Source organism: Camellia sinensis, chromosome 11 (assembly GCF_055761805.1).
Source record: "Camellia sinensis isolate YWXY chromosome 11, ASM5576180v1, whole genome shotgun sequence".
In the NCBI taxonomy this organism is placed as follows: Eukaryota; Viridiplantae; Streptophyta; class Magnoliopsida; order Ericales; family Theaceae; genus Camellia; species Camellia sinensis.
Window position 1 is genome coordinate 173,784,870 of NC_138971.1, and position 24,317 is coordinate 173,809,186.

A 24,317-nucleotide genomic window follows, 5' to 3' on the forward strand; every position below is an offset into this window, starting at 1 on the left:
CTACCTTTCATCAAAAAAAGTAACAGAATTTATCACATCAGCTCCGTATATGATGTAAAAAATTCACTAAAGATGCAAAAAATAAAAAATAAAAAAATTGAATTTGTTTTTTAATCTTTCGTGAACTTTTTTTCCAAATTTATTCATAAACATTATTACATTATAAATGAATTTAGATTAGATACAACTAAAAAAATAAAAACAAATTTAACTTCTAAAAAAAAATCTCTAAAGACGAAAAAAAAGTGATAATGAATTTTTCATTTCAAAACTGACAATGCAGGGATATGAGTCAGTAAACTTTTTTTTTTTTTTATAGTTAAATTTGTTTTAATTTTTTTAACTGTATCTACTCTTGATACATCTATAATGTAATAATGTTTATGAATAAATTTAGTTAAATTCATTTTAATTTTTTTAACTGAATCTAATCTAAATGCCTCTATAATGTAATAATGTTTATGAATAAATTTAAAAAATAAAGTTCACTAAAGATTAAAAAAAAATTCCAATTTTTTTTTTGTTTTTTATTTTTTATTTTTTACATCTTTAGTGAATTTTTTACATCACACATGAAGTTGATGCATTAGTGATGTGGCAGATTCTGTTAGTTTTTTTGGATGAAAGTTAGTATAGGAATAAAGTGAAAAGGATTGCAAATATAAAAAGCCAAAGTGAAAAAAATTAAACTTAAAAAGTCAAAGTGAGAAATATTACAAACATGAAGAGCCAATGTGAGAAAAATTAAACTTAAAAGGCCAAAGTTTAAAATGGGTGAAACTTTAAGAGGGCAAAATGTAATCTACCCTTTTATTTATGCAGTTGTTCGTGCAAGCAAAAACAATCTCTTTCATAAATCAATAAAAATCTAAAAGAGGTAATCTAGGTTCCAATTTAGGCAGGCCTAGCACACAAAAGATGTCTATATTCCACTTGCACTAATTGCCAACTTTCTCATAGACTCTATTCTCAAATAGAAAAGAACAATAATGATAATTACATTCAAATTAGCCTTTCAATACTTTTCTTTTGAAGAAACATTAACAGGTGAACATATTTTCTTATTTTAATAGATTTCACAGGCAAATACAACTTTCTGAGACAATCAATGTGTAAGACGTGAATAATACATGTTTTGGCAATAAATATTTATTACGTATCCGGTTGCAAAAAATCAATCAGCACAAGAGAATGCTTTCTCGACCATAAGAATGAGGAATAGAAACCCGCCAACAGAGATGCAAACTGCAACAAGTATAACCACTAACATAGCATGCAAAGAAATGTAAGGGCTCACAAAAAACACAACTGCGATCGAAACACACTGCCAAACCTTGAGTTGTGCAAATGCTCCTTCCTGTACACCCCAAAAGTAACATTTGAGAATTAAATGCAAGTGCATTTGCACAAAGAAACGACTAAGAAAAAGTGAGGGCCAAATATCTTTAATATACTTGAATGAGAAATAAATTAGACATAAGTATGAAAATCATTAAGATAACTAACATTATAAAGGAGAGTACAACACACAAAAGTCAATTTTCTCCTATTTGTTTAATTGTTCAATTAGGAGAACACTTGTGGAACCCATATCTTTAACTTTCCTAAAGGAATAAGTTTTCCTAATTTCCTTCAATATATGGAATTTACGTCTCAAGAATCTCAATATACCTTGTCTTCAACCATAAAACATACGTTTTCACAATTACATCCACTGATTTATTTATTTTTTTTATAAATAAAAAAATACATAGTTTCATCCCACCTGCATCTCAATTAGATCGCCCAAGCACGAACACCTCTAAGAAGATAATGTGTCGGATACACGTCCAAATGTGTCATTAATTTTATTATTATTTTATATTTTTTAGATCTAGACACGCTTTGGACACGCGTCCATCACTTATTCATACACTCAACTCAAGGCATGCAATTCTCGTGTCAACACTTACGTGAAAAAGAGTATAAATCAAACTAAAAAAGGCTAAGTAAAACAAACAAAATAAATCACTATCATATCATGCTTAAAGAGCATCCCAAGCAAAGCATTAAGCTGTGTGTTGAATATTCCATCCCCAATTCCCAATGCGGCTGCCATGATAAGGGGGTATAAAATGCCGAGTACTCCACTAGTTACGCTGCACAATGGCACAGTTAACAAGAACTGATAAAGTCATAGCAGTTTCAAATCAGATATATATAATTAAAAACTTTAGATTCTAAATAACTTTAATTGGAATCAACAAGAAACCTAACCTGTACTTCAGTAGAAGCCAAAGCAGTACAATTAACTGAATGAAAGCTCCAGCACAAACTATTAGAGTGATTGACTTGAGACCAGAGGTGAGTCGACCCATAGCCAGCGAACACTGACACATATTCCAGATATAAACTGAGTCTGAAAAACTTAATGAATCAAACAAATGACAAATTATAAAACAAAGATGGTTTTCCTGGGTTTTTAACGTTTAGCGAACTTGAGGTGTAATAGTATTTACATCCTATGCCACATTATTATTGAATAATTTCCTATAAAACATATGAGGCTAGAGATCATAGCAGAGATTGTGAGTAATAACTTGAATGCACATACCGTGGGAAAAATAAGATTATGCAACAAAACACAAGATATGATTATCCATCCATATTATCCATGTGAAGTACCACCAGGGCAATAAATGAAATTTTGTATATTGTTGCAAACACACAACACAACTCATAGAGAATAAATCTGGAAAAGGATATTTATTATTTGTTATTCTTGTTGCTTACAAAAGGAAAGGGTAAATGAAATTTAAAGTTGTTCACTCAATTCATTTTTATTCCTCCAACTCAACAAGAAAGAGACGAAGTGAGCTAATTCATGTACGTAAAACATGAATTAATGTACGTAAAACAGAAACAGACTCACCAAGTGAGCTAATTCATGTAAACCATTCCATAAAGCTACTCATTTCTGCAGTGCCATACTTACAATTGCATCAAAAGCCCAATACACTGCCATAGCACCACCTACACCAGACTCACCAAGTGCAGGTTCCGCAATGTACTTGGTGTATTCAGCCCTAAAATTGTAAATGTGTTCCACGCTTAATTGAAGAAAATATTACAATGTATATAGTGCACAAATTGAATGGTCAAAGGACAATAAAAAGGTAAAATGTCATAAGTTAATCAACAATTACCATACAAATGCTTGTTTTAAGCCTGAATATGCAATAAGGGGGATGATTAATAGCATTCGTAAGTCAAACAATGGAAGAGTAGAAACTGACAGAAGAATCTGGTAAAGTCTCCTCTCCTTTAGCATCCCTCTTTTGTAAGAAGCACATGAGTATGGTACCTAAGGTCCTACTACAAACGAACACAATATATAGTAAAGTTGTGCCACTGCCACTGGTAGTTACCCCCTGCAGTGATGTGAAAGAAAGAATAACAAATTAAAGATGCGAGTGTTTTAAAAGAATTAAAAAATCATAGATTCTGACACTGAGGTAGAATCTACAATGCTTCAAATTTTCCACAACCAAATGAAAGATAGTGGTATATTGCTGTCAAGGATGACACTACATAGGATTAAAGGTGTGCCATAGAATATCCTTATTTATTTTTTTTAATACAAGTAATTTATGTATATTTTAATATTTTATTTGATATCTTAAAATATATATATATATATATATATTGAACAACCCAAGAAACACATACACTTCTTGACACTACTAAGAAGGTGCATATCCGTGTTCAATGCATGTCCGGCACTAGCACTCATCAGACACTTTTTGACATGTGTTGGATACTGTATCAACTTTTTTTTTAGACCTTGATACCTTTCAGATACTTGGGTAGAGGTGTGAAGGATGCGCAGAATGGAATGGTCAAGTTTGTCAACTTGACAAAATTTTCTAACAGAAGGAATGCCAAAAATGGGAGTCAACCATGTTGAAAACTCTATAGCTCTAATTGTCGACATGGCTATACAATTGTTTCCCACGATTAGACAACTACTCCAATGGGCGATGCCACTCAAACCAACTAAGGGAAGTCATTCCTCTTGAAACTCTCTTCATTGATTGATTTCGAGACTATCGAAAAAGGTTTGGGACCCTTGATTTTATCCCTTTTTAAAAATAAAATAAAAAAAACTATCATTAAAACGTCCACCAAAGAAATTATTAAAGAAACAAAAGAAACAGGGAAAGCCTCCCATAGCCAAAGAGGGGGAAAAAAGGAAATAAAAATTATTCACTTCATAATACATAGGACTTTCCTCATCTTTATTTTTCAGTGCTAACTTATAGCTAAAATTGCATTAGAGATGCAAAAGAGAAATTTAACATTAAATAATTTTTTTTGTACAACGAAGGTCAGAGTTTCTTGAGTGTAATGCAAGCATTAATAACTAAATCTATGATAATGAATTGGTACTGGTAATACAACAAACAACATAGAAAAATATAGGACATGGAAATCAGCTTGGAATCACAAGCATGCACATACCGTTCCATCTTTCAATAGAAAAAGAGACATGAGGTTTCCAACGAACTGCAAAATTCAATAAAAAAATGAAGATTATTCCAGATGCACAACATCCATACAAAACAAATTGAATATATTCTTATTAGAACCAAAGATCATTAAAATTGTCATCAAAAACTAAAATGCAGCACCTGGTGGCCTGCAAACATTCCCCAAAATTCTCCATTGAAGTTACCAATCACGTTTCCTTCTTCTAAGTTTAAATCATGTGCAAGACTGCGTGCTGTAGAAGTAAGATATGTACCCTGATGGACTATAATAATGTTAGGGAAAAAGTAATGTACTTATTACATCATCAAACACAACAAAGTGACGAACCAAATCTAAAAGATGGACTTGTACCTCCGCAACCCATTTTATTGAAGCAGAAAATCCGAGGTACAAGGAAGCTGGAACCATTGTGTACCTACCACAAGAACATTCATTTTTAAGTATATACAACTTCATCAATTTGATGAACATAATAGGGCTCTGTCAAATATGTGTCCACATCATTATTTAGTACAATACTAACAAGCACAAGAATGTTTTCTCGAGTCAGAGAGCAACCACTTTGCGCAAATAGAGGAAAGACAAGGTCTACATCTAGTCTTACCCTCCCAAGTCCCAAACCACATGGACTTTTAGTCTCATGAAATTCACTCAAACATTTTGGGAGCAGCTCCCCTCAAGACTTCATCCTATCTCTCAAGACTTCATTTTGTGGGCTCCATGTAACCAAGGAAGATGATCCAAACCGCTCATCTTGTATGCCCAATAGAGTAGAACATATATGCAAAAAATTAACTTTATTGAATATCGATAAGCATACTAACTTATCAAATTTTGTCTTATAAGATCAATGGTTTTTATTAAGATTCATATGTACCGCCCATTTCATAAAATGAAACACGATTAGTTTTTTTTTTTTATCGGCATGAAACATGATTAGTTGGTGTATCAATCAATGTCCGATCAAGCTAAATTTTTATAAATACATTCTTCTCTTTGAACTACGAGATGAACGGTTCAAATCACAAAACTATGGAGCCCACAAAATAGTCTTGAGGGAGTATGGAGAAGATGTGGTCTTGAGGGGAGCCTACTCAACAATTTTGGCTATTTCATCACCTATCAGTGCAAAGGCAGAGTCACAGAAAACTTAAAAATAATGTGTCAAAAAAAAAAAAAAAAAAAAAAGGCATAGGCAGTGGGCAGGCCCCATTGCCACATCATTAGTGGTGCTATTAGAGCACCACTTTTAGTGGTCTCAATCATTTTTCATCCATACATTGACCTGTTTGGGTTTGGAGAAAAGAAAATAAATTAAATTATTGATTGTGTTTGGTGCAACTTTGAAAACTTAATTTCACCTCTCTATTTGTATGTATTATTTGGAAGGAGTTTTGAAATTTTGATTCCACAACACATTTCAAAACATATTTCTCTTTCCTATTTCGCTACTCTCATTCTCGTGTACTATATTCTGAAAAGCAGAGGATTTTTGAATTTTGGGTCTACTCGGTCATTCTCCCGGATGTTCGGCCAGTTAACCGGAACAATGTTAGTGTTTGCGTTTTTTTTTTAGCACCTATTATTATTATATTTTAAATAAAAAATATTTTGAATTTTTTTTTAAATTTTTTTTTATGAATTTTGAATAGAATTATGGATTGTGTGTTTGGTTACGAGTTGTAAATTTTTGAATCAAATATCATATGAAATATCACTCAATTCAAAACACTTTTCAAATTTCATAACCAAACAAATTTTCCACACTCAAATCATAATTCCAAAACTCACAAACTCAAAATACAACTTTATTATCAAATCATAATTCTAAAACTCTACCAAACGCAACCATTGTATTTTTTATTATGATGTTTGGATGAGTAAAAAATTAATTAAGTAAAAAAAAGATACGAGTGAGATTTTTATTGTTATTGTATTTTACGAAATAATTTTGATATTATAAATATTTTACAATCAAGCAATTTGTTTATCACTAAATCTCATCAATTTTTGTGAGAAAATAAATAGTCTTAATAAGATATTTGGCTCCGTTTGATTTTAGAGTAATGATTTGAGTATGGAGTTGTCCTAAACACAAATTTCATATCTTGCAATTAAGACACAAAATAAATGCACAAATAATTAATTTTATTGATTATAAAAAATTGGTACAATCCTCTGTAAATTTGCTCTATTACAAAAGAATAGATCCTCTGATTCGGTCTCCGAAATAGTTGAAATTCAACTATTGTAAAAGCTTTTTGTTGAACGAGACAAGTTGATGAATTTCTACAAGTCTTCGAATGGAGAAACACAGATAAAAGAGGCTTGATCGAGAGTTTGAACGGCATGATCTCGAACGAGTCTTGAAATGATCTCTTTGGAATGAGAGACCAAATTTGTATTTTTAACTTGAAAGGATTGGCACAAATTTGAAGAGCTTGATAATCCTCTAATTTTATGTTTGAAGAACTTTAGAAATAATTTTCAGAAATAATTTTTGATAGCGTCTCAAGATTGTTTGGAAGTTTGCAAGACCATTAGCCAAAAACAATCCATCCATATCCCCATAGTGAGAGCCTCTATTTATAGGCTTAGGAGAGAGAGGTTAATTTTGGGGAGACTTTCTAAAAAAATAATTTTTTAAGTGTTTGTATCTCATTTAATCCATAAGATATTATTATATTCCAATAAGTTCTATTATTTGAACATTTGATCTAACAAATCAAAATTCTCATATTTAAGGTATTTTATGAATATTTCTACCCTTACAAATATTTTTTGAACGGATAACAATTTGGGGATATGAACATTCATATTTTACAATGTGACTATTCACATTGATGTGTAAATGTTCACGTTGATAGTGTGAACATTCACATTGACAATATGAATATTCAAATTGACATGTTTAACATTCATATTGATGGTGTGAACATTTACATTGACAATGTGAACATTTACATTGATGTGTGAACAAACTCAAATTCTTTAAAATTGGGAAACCACCCCGATAATTTACTACTGATTACTCAAATCATGATCAAAATATGAATCACTGCCTAAATTGAACACCCAAATCTTTGTAATTACTATCAATATACCAGTTATTACTATCAAATTGAACCCTGCTAATGCTCCCTCCATGCAAAAGGAGGTAAGTTTGGTCACAAAAGGGTACATCAGTTATTACTATTAATATACCACTCTTTCCACAAGGGAATGATCAAACAGTACTAGTAGCATAGTCTCATGCTTGCCTTATTGACATAACAGAACCCACGAAAAGTGTTCGGGATACTATGCAACAAACCCGAGGATAGGTGAATGGAACCAGTTAATTTTGTTCAACACTTACAATTGGGACTCGAAGTCATCGTCATCACCCACTGGGTGATAGTTGCCCGACCAAGGGAATTCTGAGGAATTTAAAGGATTCCTACCAGAATGATAAATCTAAACAATTGTCTTTCCATTATTTATTGTTTCCCGAAATGTGCCCCAATTTATTTTCAAAAGTACGTCATCAAATTTCAACGTCTATTTTTTTCAAAATCCTCTTTCAAAATAAAGTGCCGTTTTTTTATTTATTTATTTAAAATTTCAATGTTCCCCCCATTCCTCTTTTTTTCTGAAAGTTCTGAGGAGTTCGGATTTTATTCCAAGGAATCAAGCAAACGATCACCCTTTAGCCAAATATCTCGTACAGGAACCAAAATTTTATTCGAAATTAGAGACTTGGTCATTACTTCCTTGTCCAACATTTCCCCATAAAATTAAGGTTCCCTCAAATTTAGTGGCGCAAAGGTTTTTACCTTATGAAAAGAACATTCCATAATTTCGGAACTCTATTCAAATTTTTTTTTTTCAAAAAATTTACAAGTAATTTTAGATCTTATTTAAAGAAATCAATCAAACAGTTACCGTACAGTCAAATGTCTTCTAAGCAAATTCAAAATTTCACTTCAAAGTGAAAGATTCGGTCATCACCTCCTCATCAAAACTTTTCCATAAAATCAAATTCCCTCTAAAGTAAAAAACCTAAAGATTTCTGTCCAATAAAAAACTTTCCATATTTCTAAAATTCTACTTGGATTTTCCTTCACAATTCTTTCCTCCCAAGGAGCGCTCGATCTAATTCCAAGTATCTAATCAAACAATTGTCTCCTTAGTCAAATGTCTTTCCAGTGGATTTCGAATTTTATTCAAAATTGAAGATTTGGTCACCACTTCATCTCCCATTTATAGTAAAACTCGAAATTCCCCCTAAAGTCAATGACTTAAAGATTCTTATTCGATCAAACACCTTCCATAATCTCCGAGGCTCTACTTAGGCTGGAAAGTTACATTTTTTTTTAGAAGTTATTCTTTAATAACATGTTTTCTGGGGGATTTAAATTTTAAAAACGCAATCATTCCTTTCTTTTTCCTCTTCTTCTTTGATCACTAAGGTAACAACCCAAATTCAGACTCAAATTCTTTAAAATTTGGAAACCACCCCCCTAATTTACTACTGATTACTCAAATCATGATCCAAATAGGAATCACTGTCTAAATTGAACCCCCAAATCTTTGTAACTGCATCATTGCCCCCAAACAACTCAAATTGAAACAGAATCAAATCACTGCCACGTCAGACTCCCCAGATTTTGGGAATGAAATCACTGTCTTTCTCGTTGTTAGATCGCTGGAATCAAATCAAATCAAATCATTTCCAAAATATCACATAAGCACATAATTTGCATTCATGCCTATTTGGCGGGTAGGGCTGCCCTGTCCTAATTTAGAAGTCAGACCTAGGATTCACTAAATCATTCAAAGAGGCAATAATACAATCCTGGAAAGGAGGGTATCCTGCCCTAGTTCGGAAGCTGCTAATGCTCCCTCCATGCAAAAGGGGTTGGGTTTGGTCACAAGAGGGTACATCAGTTATTACTATCAATATACCACTCCTTCCACAACGGAATGATCAAACAGCACTAGTAGCATAGTCTCATGCTTGCCTTGTTGACATAGCATAACCCACGAATAGTTTCCGGAATACTATGCAACAAATCCGAGGATAGGTGAATGGAACCAGTCAATTTTGTTCAACACTTACCATTGGATCTCGAAGTCATCGTCATCACCCATTGGGTGATAGTTGCTCGACCAAGGGCATTCTGAGGAATTTAAAGGATTCCTACCAGAGTGATCAATCTAAACAATTGTCTTTCCGTTATTTATTGTTTCCCGAAATGTGCCCCAATTTATTTTCAAAAGTACGTCATCAAATTTCAGCGTCTATTTTTTTCAAAATCCTCTTTCAAAATAAAGTTCCGTTTTTTTTTTATTTTTATTTTTTAAAATTTCAATGTACCGCCTTTCCTCTTTTTTTCCGAAAGTTCTGAGGAGTTCGGATTTTATTCCAAGGAATCAACCAAACGATCACCCTTTAGCCAAATATCTCCTACAGGAACCAAAATTTTATTCGAAATGAGTGACTTGGTCATTACTTCCTTGTCCAACATTTCTCCATAAAATTAAGGTTCCCTCAAAGTCAGTGGCCCAAAGGTTTTTCCCTGATGAAATAAACTTTCCATAATTTTGGAACTCTATTCAAATTTTATTTTCAAAAAATTTCCAAGGAATTTTAGATCTTATTCCAAGAACTCAATCGAACAGTTACCTTACACTCAAAGGTCTTCTAAGCAAATTCAAAATTTCACTTCATAGTGAAAGACTCGGTCATCACCTCCTCATCAACACTTTTCCATAAAATCAAATTCCCTCTAAAGTCAAAAAGCTAAAGATTTCTGTCCGATCAAAAACTTTCCATAATTTCTAAAATTCTACTCGGATTTTCTTTCACAATTCTTTCCTCCCAAGGAGTCTCGATCTGATTCCAAGTATCTAATCAAACAATTGTCTCCTTAGTCAAAGGTCTTTCCAAGGGATTTCGAATTTTATTCAAAATTGAAGATTTGGTCACCACTTCCTTATCTCCCATTTTTCATAAAACTCGAAATTCCCCCTAAAGTCAATGACTAAAAGATTCTTATTCGATCAAACACCTTCCATAATCTCAGAGGCTCTACTTGGGCTGGAAAGTTCCTTTTTTTTTAGAAGTTATTCTTTAATAACATGTTTTCTGGGGGATTTAAATTTTAAAAACGCAATCATTCCTTTCTCTTTCCTCTTCTTCTTTGATCACTAAGGTAATAACCCAAATTCAAACTCAAATTCTTTAAAATTGGGAAACCACCCCCCTAATTTACTACTAATTACTCAAATCAAGATGCAAATAGGAATCACTACCTAAATTGAACTCCCAAATCTTTGTAACTGCATCATTGCCCCAAAATAACTCGGATTGAAACAGAATCAAATCACTGCCACGTTAGACTCCCCAGATTTTGGGAATGAAATCACTGTCTTTCTCGTTGTTAGATCGCTGGAATCAAATCAAATCATTTCCAAAATATCACATAAGCACATAATTTGCATTCATGCCTATTTGGCGGGTAGGGCTGCCCTGTCCTAATTTAGAAGTCAGACCTAGGATTCACTAAATCATTCAAAGAGGCAATAATACAATCCTAGAAAGGAGGGTATCCTGCCCTAGTTCGGAAGCTGCAAATGCTCCCTCCATGCAAAAGGGGTTGAGTTTTGGTCACAAGAGGGTACATCAGTTATTACTATCAATATACCACTCCTTCCACAAGGGAATGATCAAACAACACTAGTAGCATAGTCTCATGCTTGCCTTGTTGACATAACATAACCCACGAATAGTGTCCGGGATACTATGCAACAAACCCGAGGACAGGTGAATGGAACCAGTCAAGTTTGTTTAACACTTACCATTGGATCTCGAAGTCATCGTCAACACCCATTGGGTGATAGTTGCCCGACCAAAGAAATTCTGAAGAATTTAAAGGATTCCTACCAGAGTGATGAATCTAAACAATTGTCTTTCCGTTATTTATTGTTTCTCGAAATGTGCAACAATTTATTTTCAAAAGTATGTCATCAAATTTCAACATCTATTTTTTTCAAAATCATTTTTCAAAATAAAGTCCATTTTTTTTTATTTATTTAAAATTTCAATGTTCCCCCTTAGTTTTTACGAAAGTTCTGAGGAGTTCGTATTTTATTCCAAGGAATCAACCAAACGATCACCCGTTAGCGGAATATCTCGTACAGGAACCAAAATTTTATTCGAAATGAGAGATTTGGTCATTACTTCCTCATCCAACAATTCACCATAAAATTAAGCTTCCCTCAAAGTCAGTGGCCCAAAGGTTTTTACCTGATGAAAAGAAAATTCCATAATTTCGGAACTCCATTCAAATTCTATTTTCAAAAAATTTCCAAGGAATTTTAGATCTTTTTCCAAGAAATCAATCAAACAGTTACCTTATAGTCAAATGTCTTCTAAGGAAATTGAAAATTTCACTTCAAAGTGAGACCCGGTCATCACCTCCTCATCAGCACTTCTCCATAAAATCAGATTCCCACTATAGTAAAAAACCTAAAGATTTCTGTCTGATCAAAAACTTTTCATAATTTCTAAAATTCTACTCGGGTTTTCTTTCACAATTCTTTCCTCCCGAGGAGCCCTCGATCTAATTCCAAGTATCTAATCAAACAATTGTCCCCTTAGTCAAATGTTTTTCTAGGGGATTTCGAATTTTATTCAAAATTGAAGATTTGGTCACCACTTCCTTATCTCCCATTTTTTATAAAACTCGAAATTCCCCCTAAAGTCAATGACTTAAAGATTCTTATTCGATCAAACACCTTCCATAATCTCCGAGGCTCTACTTAGGCTGGAAAGTTCCTTTTTTTTTTAGAAGTTATTCTTTAATAACATGTTTTCTGGGGATTTAAATTTTAAAAACGCAATCATTCCTTTCTCTTTCCACTTCTTCTTTGATCACTAAGGTAACAACCCAAATTCAGACTCAAATTCTTTAAAATTGGGAAACCACCCCCCCTAAATTACTACTGATTACTCAAATCATGATCCAAATAGGAATCACTGCCTAAATTGAACTTCCAAATCTTTGTAACTTCATCATTGCCCCCAAATAACTCAGATTGAAATAGAATCAAATCACTGCCACGTCAAACTCACCAGATTTTGGGAATGAAATCACTGTCTTTCTCGTTGTTAGATCGCTGGAATCAAATCAAATCATTTCCAAAATATCACATAAGCACATAATTTGCATTCATGCCTATTGGGCGGGTAGGGCCGCCCTCTCCTAATTTAGAAGTCAAGACCTAGGATTCACTAAATCATTCAAAGAGGCAATAATACAATCCTGGAAAGGAGGGTATCCTGCCCTAGTTCGGAAGCTGTTAATGCTCCATCCATGCAATAGGGGTGAGTTTGGTCACAAAAGGGTACATCAGTTATTACTATCAATATACCACTCATTCGACAAGGGAATGATCAAACAGCACTAGTAGCATAGTCTCATGCTTGCCTTATTGACATAACATAACCCATGAAATAGTGTCCGAGATACTATGCAACAAACGCGAGGATAGGTGAAAGGAAACAGTCAATTTTGTTCAACAGTAACCATTGGGTCTCGAAGTCTTCGTCATTATCGATTGGTGATAGTTGCCCGACCAAGGGAATTCTGATGAATTTAAACGATTCCTACCAGAGTGATCAATCTAAACAATTGTTTTTCCATTATTTATTGTTTCCCGAAATGTGCCCCAATTTATTTTCAAAAGTACGTCATAAAAATTCAACGTCTAATTTTTTATTCCAAGGATTCACTAAAAATTCCTGCCGTGTTTTTTTTTTATATTTAAAATTTCAATATTCCCCCCCTTCCTCTTTTTTTTGGAAAGTTCTGAGGAGTTCAGATTTTATTCCAAGGAATCAACCAAACGATCACCCTTTAGCCAAATATCTCCTACAGGAACCAAAATTTTATTCGAAATGAGAGACTTGGTCATTACTTCCTTGTCCAACATTTCTCCATAAAATTAAGGTTCCCTCAAAGTTAGTGGCCCAAAGGTTTTTACGTGATGAAAAGAACATTCCATAATTTCGGAACTCTATTCAAATTTTATTTTCAAAAAATTTCCAAGGAATTTTAGATCTTATTCAAAGAAATCAATCAAACAGTTACCTTATAGTCAAATGTCCGCTAAAGAAATTCAAAATTTCACTTCAAAGTGAAAAACTCGATCATCACCTCCTCATCAATACTTTTCCATAAAATCAAATTCCCTCGAAAGTCAAAAACCTAAAGATTTCTGTCCGATCAAAAACTTTCCATAATTTCCAAAATTCTACTCGGATTTTCTTCACAATTCTTTCCCCCCAAGGAGCTCTCGATCTTATTCCAAGTATCTAATCAAACAATTATCTCCTTAGTCAAATGTCTTTCTAGGGGATTTCGAATTTTATTCAAAATTGAAGATTTGGTCACCACTTCCTTATCTCCCATTTTTCATAAAACTGGAAATTCCCCCTAAAGTCAATGACTTAAAGATTCTTATTCGATCAAACACCTTCCATAATCTCCAAGGCTCTACTTAGGCTGGAAAGTTCCTTTTTTTTTAGAAATTATTCTTTAATAACATGTTTTCTGGGGGATTTAAATTTTAAAAACGCAATCATTCCTTTCTCTTTCCTCTTCTTCTGTGATCACTAAGGTAACAACCCAAATTTAGATTCAAATTCTTTAAAATTGGGAAACAACCCCCCTAATTTACAACTGATTACTCAAATCATGATCCAAATAGGAATCACTGCCTAAATTGAACTCCCAAATCTTTGTAACGGCATCATTGCCCCCAAATAACTCGGATTGAAACAAAATCAAATCACTGCCACATCAGACTCCCCAGATTTTAGGAATGAAATCACTGTCTTTCTCGTTAAATCGCTAGAATCAAATCAAATCAAATCATTTCCAAAATATCACATAAGCACATAATTTGCATTCATGCCTATTTGGCGAGTAGGGCTGCCCTGTCCTAATTTAGAAGTTGGACCTAGGATTCACTAAATCATTCAAAGAGGCAATAATACAATCCTGGAAAGGAGGGTATCCTGCCCTAGTTCGGAAGCTGCTAATGCTCCCTCCATGCAAAAGAGGTTGAGTGTGGTCACAAGAGGGTACATCAGTTATTACTATCAATATACCACTCCTTCCACAAGGGAATGATCAAATAGTACTAGTAGCATAGTCTCACGCTTGCCCTGTGGACAGAACATAACCCACGAATAGTGTCCAGGAAACTATGCAACAAACCCGAGGATAGGTGAATGGAACCAGTCAATTTTGTTCAACACTTGCCATTGGGTCTCGAAGTCATCGTCATCACCCATTGGGTGATAGTTGCCCGACCAAGGGCATTCTGAGGAATTTAAAGGATTCCTACCAGAGTGATCAATCTAAACAATTGTCTTTCCGTTATTTATTGTTTCCCGAAATGTGCCCCAATTTATTTTCAAAAGTACGTCATCAAATTTCAACGTCTATTTTTTTCAAAATCCTCTTTCAAAATAAAGTTCTGTTTTTTTTTATTTTTATTTTTTAAAATTTCAATGTTACCCCCTTTCCTCTTTTTTTCGGAAAGTTCTGAGGAGTTCGGATTTTATTCCAAGGAATCAAGCAAACGATCACCCTTTAGCCAAATATCTCGTACAGGAACCAAAATTTTATTCGAAATGAGAGACTTGGTCATTACTTCCTTGTCCAACATTTCACCATAAAATTAAGGTTCCCTCAAAGTCAGTGGCCCAAAGGTTTTTACCTGATGAAAAGAACTTTCCATAATTTCGGAACTCTATTCAAATTTTATTGTCAAAAAATTTCCAAGGAATTTTAGATCTTATTCCAAGAAATCAATCAAACAGTTACCACACAGTCAAATGTCTTCTAAGCAAATTCAAAATTTCACTTCAAAGTGAAAGACTCGGTCATCACCTCCTCATCAACACTTTTCCATAACATCAAATTCCCTCTAACGTCAAAAACCTAAAGATTTCTGTCCGATCAAAATCTTTCCATAATTTCTAAAATTCTACTCGGATTTTCCTTCACAATTCTTTCCTCCCAAGGAGCTCTCGATCTGATTCCAAGTATCTAATCAAACAATTGTCTCCTTAGTCAAATGTCTTTCTAGGGGATTTCGAATTTTATTCAAAATTGAAGATTTGGTCACCACTTCCTTGTCTCCCATTTTTCATAAAACTCGAAATTCCCCCTAAAGTCAATGACTCAAAGATTCTTATTCGATCAAACACCTTCCATAATCTCCGAGGCTCTACTTAGGCTGAAAAGTTCCTTTTTTTTTTTTAGAAGTTATTCTTTAATAACATGTTTTCTGGGGGATTTAAATTTTAAAAACGCAATCATTCCTTTCTTTTTCCTCTTCTTCTGTGATCACTAAGGTAACAACCCAAATTCAGACTCAAATTCTTTAAAATTGGGAAACCACCCCCCCTAAATTACTACTGATTACTCAAATCATGATCCAAATAGGAATCACTGCCTAAATTGAACCCCCAAATCTTTGTAACTGCATCATTGCCCCCAAATAACTCGGATTGAAACAGAATCAAATCACTGCCACGTCAAACTCCCCAGATTTTGGGAATGAAATCACTGTCTTTCTCGTTGTTAGATCGCTGGAATCAAATCAAATCATTTCCAAAATATCACATAAGCACATAATTTACATTCATGCCTATTTGGCGGGTAGGGCTGCCCTGTCCTAATTTAGAAGTCAGACCTAGGATTCACTAAATCATTCAAAGAGGCAATAATACAATCCTGGAAAGGAGGGTATCCTGCCCTAGTTCGGAAGCTGCTAATGCTCCCTCCATGCAAAAGGGGTTGGGTTTGGTCACAAGAGGGTACATCAGTTATTACTATCAATATACCACTCCTTCCACAACGGAATGATCAAACAGCACTAGTAGCATAGTCTCATGCTTGCCTTGTTGACATAACATAACCCGCGAATAGTTTCCGGAATACTATGCAACAAATCCGAGGATAGGTGAATGGAACCAGTCAATTTTGTTCAACACTTACCATTGGATCTCGAAGTCATCGTCATCAGCCATTGGGTGATAGTTGCCTGACCAAGGGCATTCTGAGGAATTTAAAGGATTCCTACCAGAGTGATCAATCTAAACAATTGTCTTTCCGTTATTTATTGTTTCCCGAAATGTGCCCCAATTTATTTTCAAAAGTACGTCATCAAATTTCAACGTCTATTTTTTTCAAAATCCTCTTTCAAAATAAAGTTCCGTTTTTTTTTTATTTTTATTTTTTAAAATTTCAATGTACTCCCTTTCCTCTTTTTTTCCGAAAGTTCTGAGGAGTTCAGATTTTATTCCAAGGAATCAACCAAACGATCACCCTTTAGCCAAATATCTCGTACAAGAACCAAAATTTTATTCGAAATGAGAGACTTGGTCATTACTTCCTTGTCCAACATTTCACCATAAAATTAAGGTTCCCTCAAAGTCAGTGGCCCAAAGGTTTTTACCTGATGAAAAGAACTTTTCATAATTTCGGAACTCTATTCAAATTTTATTGTCAAAATTTCCAAGGAATTTTAGATCTTATTCCAAGAAATCAATCAAACAGTTACCATACAGCTAGGAAGCAAAACGGGTACGATACGATACGATACGGATACGGCGATACGACAAAATTCGAAAAAGTAGGATACGGATACGGCGGGGATACGTTCATAAAAAATATTTTTTTTCACAATTTTTAATAATGTAGCATACACAAAAATAAAACTTCAACAATTTTTAGTAATGCATCACCCATAACAAAAAATGCATAACCACCATAATGCATCACCCATAACAAAAAATTCATCAATTCAATTAAATTTCAACAATTTCAACAATATAGCATCACCCATAACATAACAACCATAATGCAATTCAATCCCATAATTTGAATAATTTAAATTAAGGGGGAAAAAATTTACAAAGTTCATTTATTTATCAATAAGTTTATTTATTTATTTATTAATAAGTTTTTCTTACCTTATTTGATTTATTAATAAGTTTACAAAGTTTATAATTTTATAATTTTATAAGTTGACAAAGTTTATTTTTAATAATTTTATTTATTTATTTATTTGTTTTATCAGGAATCAAGTAATAGTACGTACAAAAAATTTAATAAGTTTATTTATTTATTTATTTAATCAGGATTCAAGTAATAGTAATAAGTTTATTTATTTATTTATTTGATTTATTTGATTTACTTTACAGAGTACACATACAAAAAATTAAAAAATAATAATAATAAAAATAAATATGCAAACAGAGACGACATAGATAAGAGAGAGGGAGAGAGAGATCGACCAAGAGGGGGGGGAGATGAGATCGCAATCTGTCCATCTCCAACCAGACACAGACAGATCGAGCGAGAGGGAGAGGGAGAGAGAGAGTTCGTGAGATCGAGTGAGAGGCAGACAGAGGGAGCGAAAGGGAGAGAGAGAGGGACGAACCTGATCGACGACCGTGGAGCTCTTGTTCGCGAACCTGATCGACGACCATCGAGCTGCTGTTCGAGATCGAGTGAGAGGCAGACCGTGGAACTCCTCCTCCTCCTTCGCACTGCTGTTCGAGTTCGACCTAGGTCAAAGTAAGTTTGATTATTATTATTTTTTTTTTGTGTTTTATTTTATCTTATTTTCATATTTTAAACTTTGACCCCATTTTAAGTTTTTTATATTATTTTTTTGCCCCGCCGTATCCATACTATATCCTGACCATATCTCGACCGTATCCTCGAGTATCCTAGACGTATCCGAAATTCGAAAATTTTTAAAAAAAATTGGATACTTCATTTCCCGTATCTTATACGTATCCCGCCGTATCGGGCGCGTATACGTATCCGATACGTGTACGGGGGCCATTTCGGAGTATCCGTGCTTCGTAGCCATACAGTCAAATGTCTTCTAAGCAAATTCAAAATTTCACTTCAAAGTGAAAGACTCGGTCATCACCTCCTCATCAACACTTTTCCATAAAATCAAATTCCCTCTAACGTCAAAAACCTAAAGATTTCTGTCCGATCAAAAACTTTCCACAATTTCTAAAATTTTACTCGGATTTTCTTTCACAATTCTTTCCTTCCAAGGAGCTCTCGATCTGATTCCAAGTATCTAATCAAACAATTGTCTCCTTAGTCAAATGTCTTTCCAGGGGATTTCGAATTTTATTCAAAATTGAAGATTTTTGGTCACCACTTCCTTATCTCCCATTTTTCATAAAACTCGAAATTCCCCCTAAAGTCAATGACTTAAAAATTCTTATTCGATCAAGCACCTTCCATAATCTCCGAGGCTCTACTTGGGTAGGAAAGTTCCATTTGTTTTTAGATGTTATTCTTTAATAACATGTTTTCTGGGGGATTTAAATTTTAAAAACGCAATCATGCCTTTCTGTTTCCTCTTCTTCTGCGATCACTAAGGTAACAACCCAAATTCAGACTCAAATTCTTTAAAATTGGGAAACCACCCCCCTAATTTACTACTAATTACTCAAATCATGATCCAAATAGGAATCACTGCCTAAATTGAACCCCCAAATCTTTGTAACTGCATCATTGCCCCCAAATAACTCGGATTGAAACAGAATCAAATCACTGCCACGTCAAACTCCCCAGATTTTGGGAATGAAATCACTGTCTTTCTCGTTGTTAGATCGCTTCAAATCAAGTCATTTCCAAAATATCACATAAGCACATAATTTGCATTCATGCCTATTTGGCGGGTAGGGCTGCCCTGTCCTAATTTAGAAGTCAGACCTAGGATTCACTAAATCATTCAAAGAGGCAATATTACAATCCTGGAAAGGAGGGTATCCTACCCTAGTTCGGAAGTTGCTAATGCTTCCTCCATGCAAAAGGGGTTGAGTTTGGTCACAAGAGGGTACATCAGTTATTACTATCAATATACCACTCCTTCCACAAGAGAATGATCAAACAGCACTAGTAGCATAGTCTCATGCTTGCCTTATTGACATAACATAACCCACGAATAGTGTCCGGGATACTATGCAACAAACCCGAGGATAGGTGAATGGAACCAGTCAATTTTGTTCAAAACTTACCATTGGGTCTCGAAGTCATCGTCATCACCCATTGGGTGATAGTTGCCCGACCAAGGGAATTCTGAGGAATTTAAAGGATTCCTACCAGAGTGATCAATCTAAACAATTGTCTTTCCGTTATTTATTGTTTCACGAAATGTGCCCCAATTTATTTTCAAAAGTACGTCATCAAATTTCAACGTCTATTTTTTTCAAAATAAAGTGCCGTTTTTTTTTATTTATTTAAAATTTCAATGTTACCCCCTTTCCTCTTTTTTTCCGAAAGTTCTGAGGAGTTCGGATTTTATTCTAAGGAATCAACCAAACGATCACCCTTTAGCCAAATATCTCGTACAGGAACCAAAATTTTATTCAAAATAAGACTTGGTCATTACTTCCTTGTCTAAGATTTGTCCATAAAATTAAGGTTCCCTCAAAGTCACTGCCCAAAGGTTTTTACCTAATGAAAAGAACTTTCCATAATTTCAAAACTCTATTCAAATTTTATTTTCAAAAAATTTTCAAGGAATTTTAGATCTTATTCCAAGAAATCAATCGAACAGTTATCTTATAGTCAAATGTCTTCTAAGGAAATTCAAAATTTCACTTAAAGGTGAAAGACGCGGTCATCACATCCTCATCAACACTTTTCCATAAAATCAAATTCCCTCTAAAGTAAAAAACCTAAAGATTTTTGTCTGATCAAAAACTTTCCATAATTTCTAAAATTCTACTCGGGTTTTCTTTCACAATTCTTTCCTCCCAAGGAGCTCTCAATCTGATTCCAAGTATCTAATCAAACAATTGTCTCCTTAGTCAAATGTCTTTCTAGGGGATTTCGAATTTTATTCAAAATTGAAGATTTGGTCACCACTTCCTTATCTCCCATTTTTCATCAAACTCGAAATTCCCCCTAAAGTCAATGACTTAAAGATTCTTAGTCAATCAAACACCTTCCATAATCTCCGAGGCTCTACTTAGGCTGGAAAGTTCCTTTTTTTTTTGGAAGTTATTCTTTAATAACATGTTTTCTTGGAGATTTAAATTTTAAAAAGGCAATCATACCTTGCTTTTTCCTCTTCTTCTTTGATCTCTAAGGTAAGAACCCAAATTCAAACTCAAATTCTTTAAAATGGGGAAACCACCCCCCTAATTTACTACTGATTACTCAAATCATGATCAAAATATGAATCACTGCCTAAATTGAACCCCCAAATCTTTATAACTGCATCATTGCCCCCAAATAACTCGGATTGCCACAGAATCAAATCACTGCCACGTCAGACTCCCCAGATTTTGGGAATGAAATCACTGTTTTTCTCGTTGTTAGATCGTTGGAATCAAATCAAATCATTTTCAAAATATCACATTAGCACATAATTTGCATTCATGCCTATTTGGCGGGAAGGGTTGCCCTGTCCTAATTTAGAAGTCAGACCTAGGATTCACTAAATCATTCAAAGAGGCAATAATACAATCCTGGAAAGGAGGGTATCCTGCCCTAGTTCGGAAGCTACTAATGCTCCCTCCATGTAACAGGTGGTAAGTTTGGTCACAAAAGGGTACATCAGTTATTACTATGGACTCCTTGGACTACGAAGCAATACAATGTGCAGATGTCAATGAGATTTCTAATTCTATCAGAGAACTAGGAATGAACAACTTCCTCGCAGAGTGAATCAAGGTACGAGTACAAATCATACTTTAAAATTTTCATATTTGTCAAAATCAGCTTCAAATGGCTCTGGCCGTGTGTAATAACAAGCTAAATGCAGAAACCTATAAAAAAAAAAAAAGTTGATAATGATTACATAATTATGCAGGATTTCCTAAAACCGAATGGTTATAAAACATGGAAGCATTGACCTTGAGTGGTTGAGAGATGTTCCTCCAGACAAGGCAAAGTAAGTCATCTCGAACCCCAGACTTGTAATCATGCATAAACCTTACCATTTTGTATAAACGGTGAAACATCTAATGAACCATGATAAGAGAGCTTGCTATAACATGTATTTCATCAGGTATTTTGTTTGTATGTGGGGAAAGATTTTCATTGGTAGGGTTGCTTTTGCTACTCATTTAAGTGAATTTAAACCAAAATTTATATATAATCAACTTCATTTTCTTAAGTGACCGAGTTTAACTAAAACTAATCATGTTTATTCTCTACAAAAGAGAATTTACTGACTAATTATAACTTAACGATCTTAGTTTAACTTAAGCACCTCACTTAAGGTTTTTTAAATCACCTAAGTGTTCAATTCTCAAGTCCAAATAGATGAATTTTAATTCACTTTGATTTTCTTCTTATTTCTCTTTCTTTTCTCTTCTACCTCTCAAGAAGAAAGTTTCTCTCCAACTTTCTCCATTCTTCTCTCTTTTGTTGTATGAAATAATTAGCTTAGGCCACTTGTTTCATTATCTTAAGTAACCAAGTTTAACTCAAACTAATCACGCTTAGTCTCTAAGAAAGAGAATTTATAAAGATAGTGTCTCCAAAGTTTCAAGGCCAAGATGACTACGACCAACTCAAGATCGTGGGTAGGGTAATTTCTTTCATAAGTTTTCAGTTGACGAGAACTGTAAGCTAAAACCTTGCCCTCTTGCATCAAAACGCATCCCAACCCCTCTCTAGAATCATCACAATAAATGGTATAACCTCTTCCTCTTTCTGGGATAATCAAGATAGGTGAAGTAGTTAATCTAGCTTTTAACTCTAGAAAAGATTTCTTACATGCATCATTCCAAACAAACTTCACCCCTTTTCTAGTTAATTTGGTCAAAGGCGCCGCCAAAGTGGAAAAATCCTTTACAAAATGCCTATAATACCCGGCAAGACCCAAGAAGTTACGAATCTCAAAATTTCTAGTTTTTCACTGCTTCAATTTTAGAAGAATCTACTGTAACTCCCTCCTGCGATGTAACTCCCCGAAATAATTACGATAAACCATCCACAATATCAATTACATACCACACATGATAAGATAAATATCTTCCATTAATCCCAATTACTTTTACAAAAGAGTAGCATATGCAGATATACATTCACAAGTCTAACTCTGAATCTATAACAAGAGATAAGGTATGAATGTCCATTGGGTAAGTTGCCGACATGGCAATAATACCAGCACATGCTCCAGCTCCAAGGCGTAACGGAGGGGTGAGTTCAGTATCCTCTGCATGAGATGACAATGAGAAATAACAACCCTATTCTACATGCCAACATTGTTTAAATTCAAATCTAACATTTAATAGAAAACAAATTTAGTGATTCGAATAGGAGATGATGTATGAACCTCATTTAAACATTGTTAGTAGTTAACTGCAAAAGTTGAATGCGTTCATATGCAGAGCATTTAGTCTTCTATTTCTGATCCATTAACTACTAAATTACAACCATTACATCTTATCAGAGACAAAAATAGTCCATATTCCACATACTAATTATCTCGTCCCATTTTATAAGCCACTTAAAGAGATCACATCTTGTTTTAGTAGCATTGTTCTTCATAACAATCTTCAAAATTTTGATAGTTAAAGAGCCCACATCCCAAGGAGATTGAAATGAATCAACTCATTGTGTTTCAGATAGCACTAGGGATAACCCGCGCTTGAAGGCACGACCAACAATTTTTTTAGTATCACATCTGTTACGAAATTCAATTGTAATAAATCAATTCAAAATGATAATATTATTTTAATTTATAATCTCAATGATAAGAAGTTGAAATTGTTTCTACATATTGAACTGACAAAAATATTCATAAATCTCAAATATTAAACTTCAAAAATAAAGTCCAAATAATGAATTTTATGTTTCATGTAGCATAAGCAAAGAATCTAAAAAGATTTGCTAAAATTGAAGTCCCAATAGCAAATTTTATAATTTGATCCATGTTAAAATGACACATTTATAACAAACATTCAATAAAAAAATATTACTGAATTAGTGTCATAACTGGTAACCGTTTTGCCTTATCAGATTTCAATATCTTTTTTGAGTGGATGAATGAATATTTTGATACAAAAGAGTAATCATCCTAGCTAGCCAAAAATAAAACATTAATCATCCAATTTAGAATGAGAGCCAACCAATGGCACACATAGACTGTATTACAATCACATATGTTCTTAAACTCATTGTCAAATAAAATCACATAATAAAAAGATCTCTACTGAATCACAAAAAATAGAGACCTCATGTCTTCGAACAATTTGATTACATGTCTAACACATATTTTCTATATTTAAGCAAGCATTGCAAAAAATAAATGAAAAAAAAAAAGTGGCACAATAACAGTTGAAATTTGAACTTGATGACAAAATAGTGCCGCATTAGATAACATTTTACCCAACAATTCCTTTTTTTCAAATAAAATGTTGGAGAGGAGTCAAACAACTCTGACATGTCACCAAAATGTTTTACAAAATTGACTCAACTTGAGAGATTGTAAGTTGCAACACTTGGACTCTAATCTTACCCTTCTAGCGAATGACTCGTGCCAAAAAATATTTGCATATATTTTGATTTCTTCCAAAACCAACTATCCTTCCAATAACATATAAAAAAACTCCAATGATTTAGTAATTCTATATGTTTCAATATTTTGATATGAAGTTTATAACCATAAAAATTAGGGATTTTTGGTGAAACCCCCTTTTTGGAATTTTTTATTGGGGTAAAGGATAACCC

The 24,317-nt window shown here is 33.8% G+C and overlaps 1 pseudogene across 1 annotated transcript; it reads right to left on the reverse strand.

The window, feature by feature from the left end:
* Positions 1–1,040: 1,040 nt before the first annotated feature.
* Positions 1,041–18,166, reverse strand: LOC145803052 (UNC93-like protein 3; annotated as a pseudogene). Its single transcript, XR_014345137.1, has 8 exons — positions 18,037–18,166; positions 4,882–4,945; positions 4,671–4,784; positions 4,501–4,545; positions 3,186–3,410; positions 2,975–3,065; positions 2,257–2,369; positions 1,041–2,138 (listed from the first exon to the last, which is right to left on the reverse strand). The product of XR_014345137.1 is annotated as an UNC93-like protein 3 (transcript).
* Positions 18,167–24,317: the final 6,151 nt, after the last annotated feature.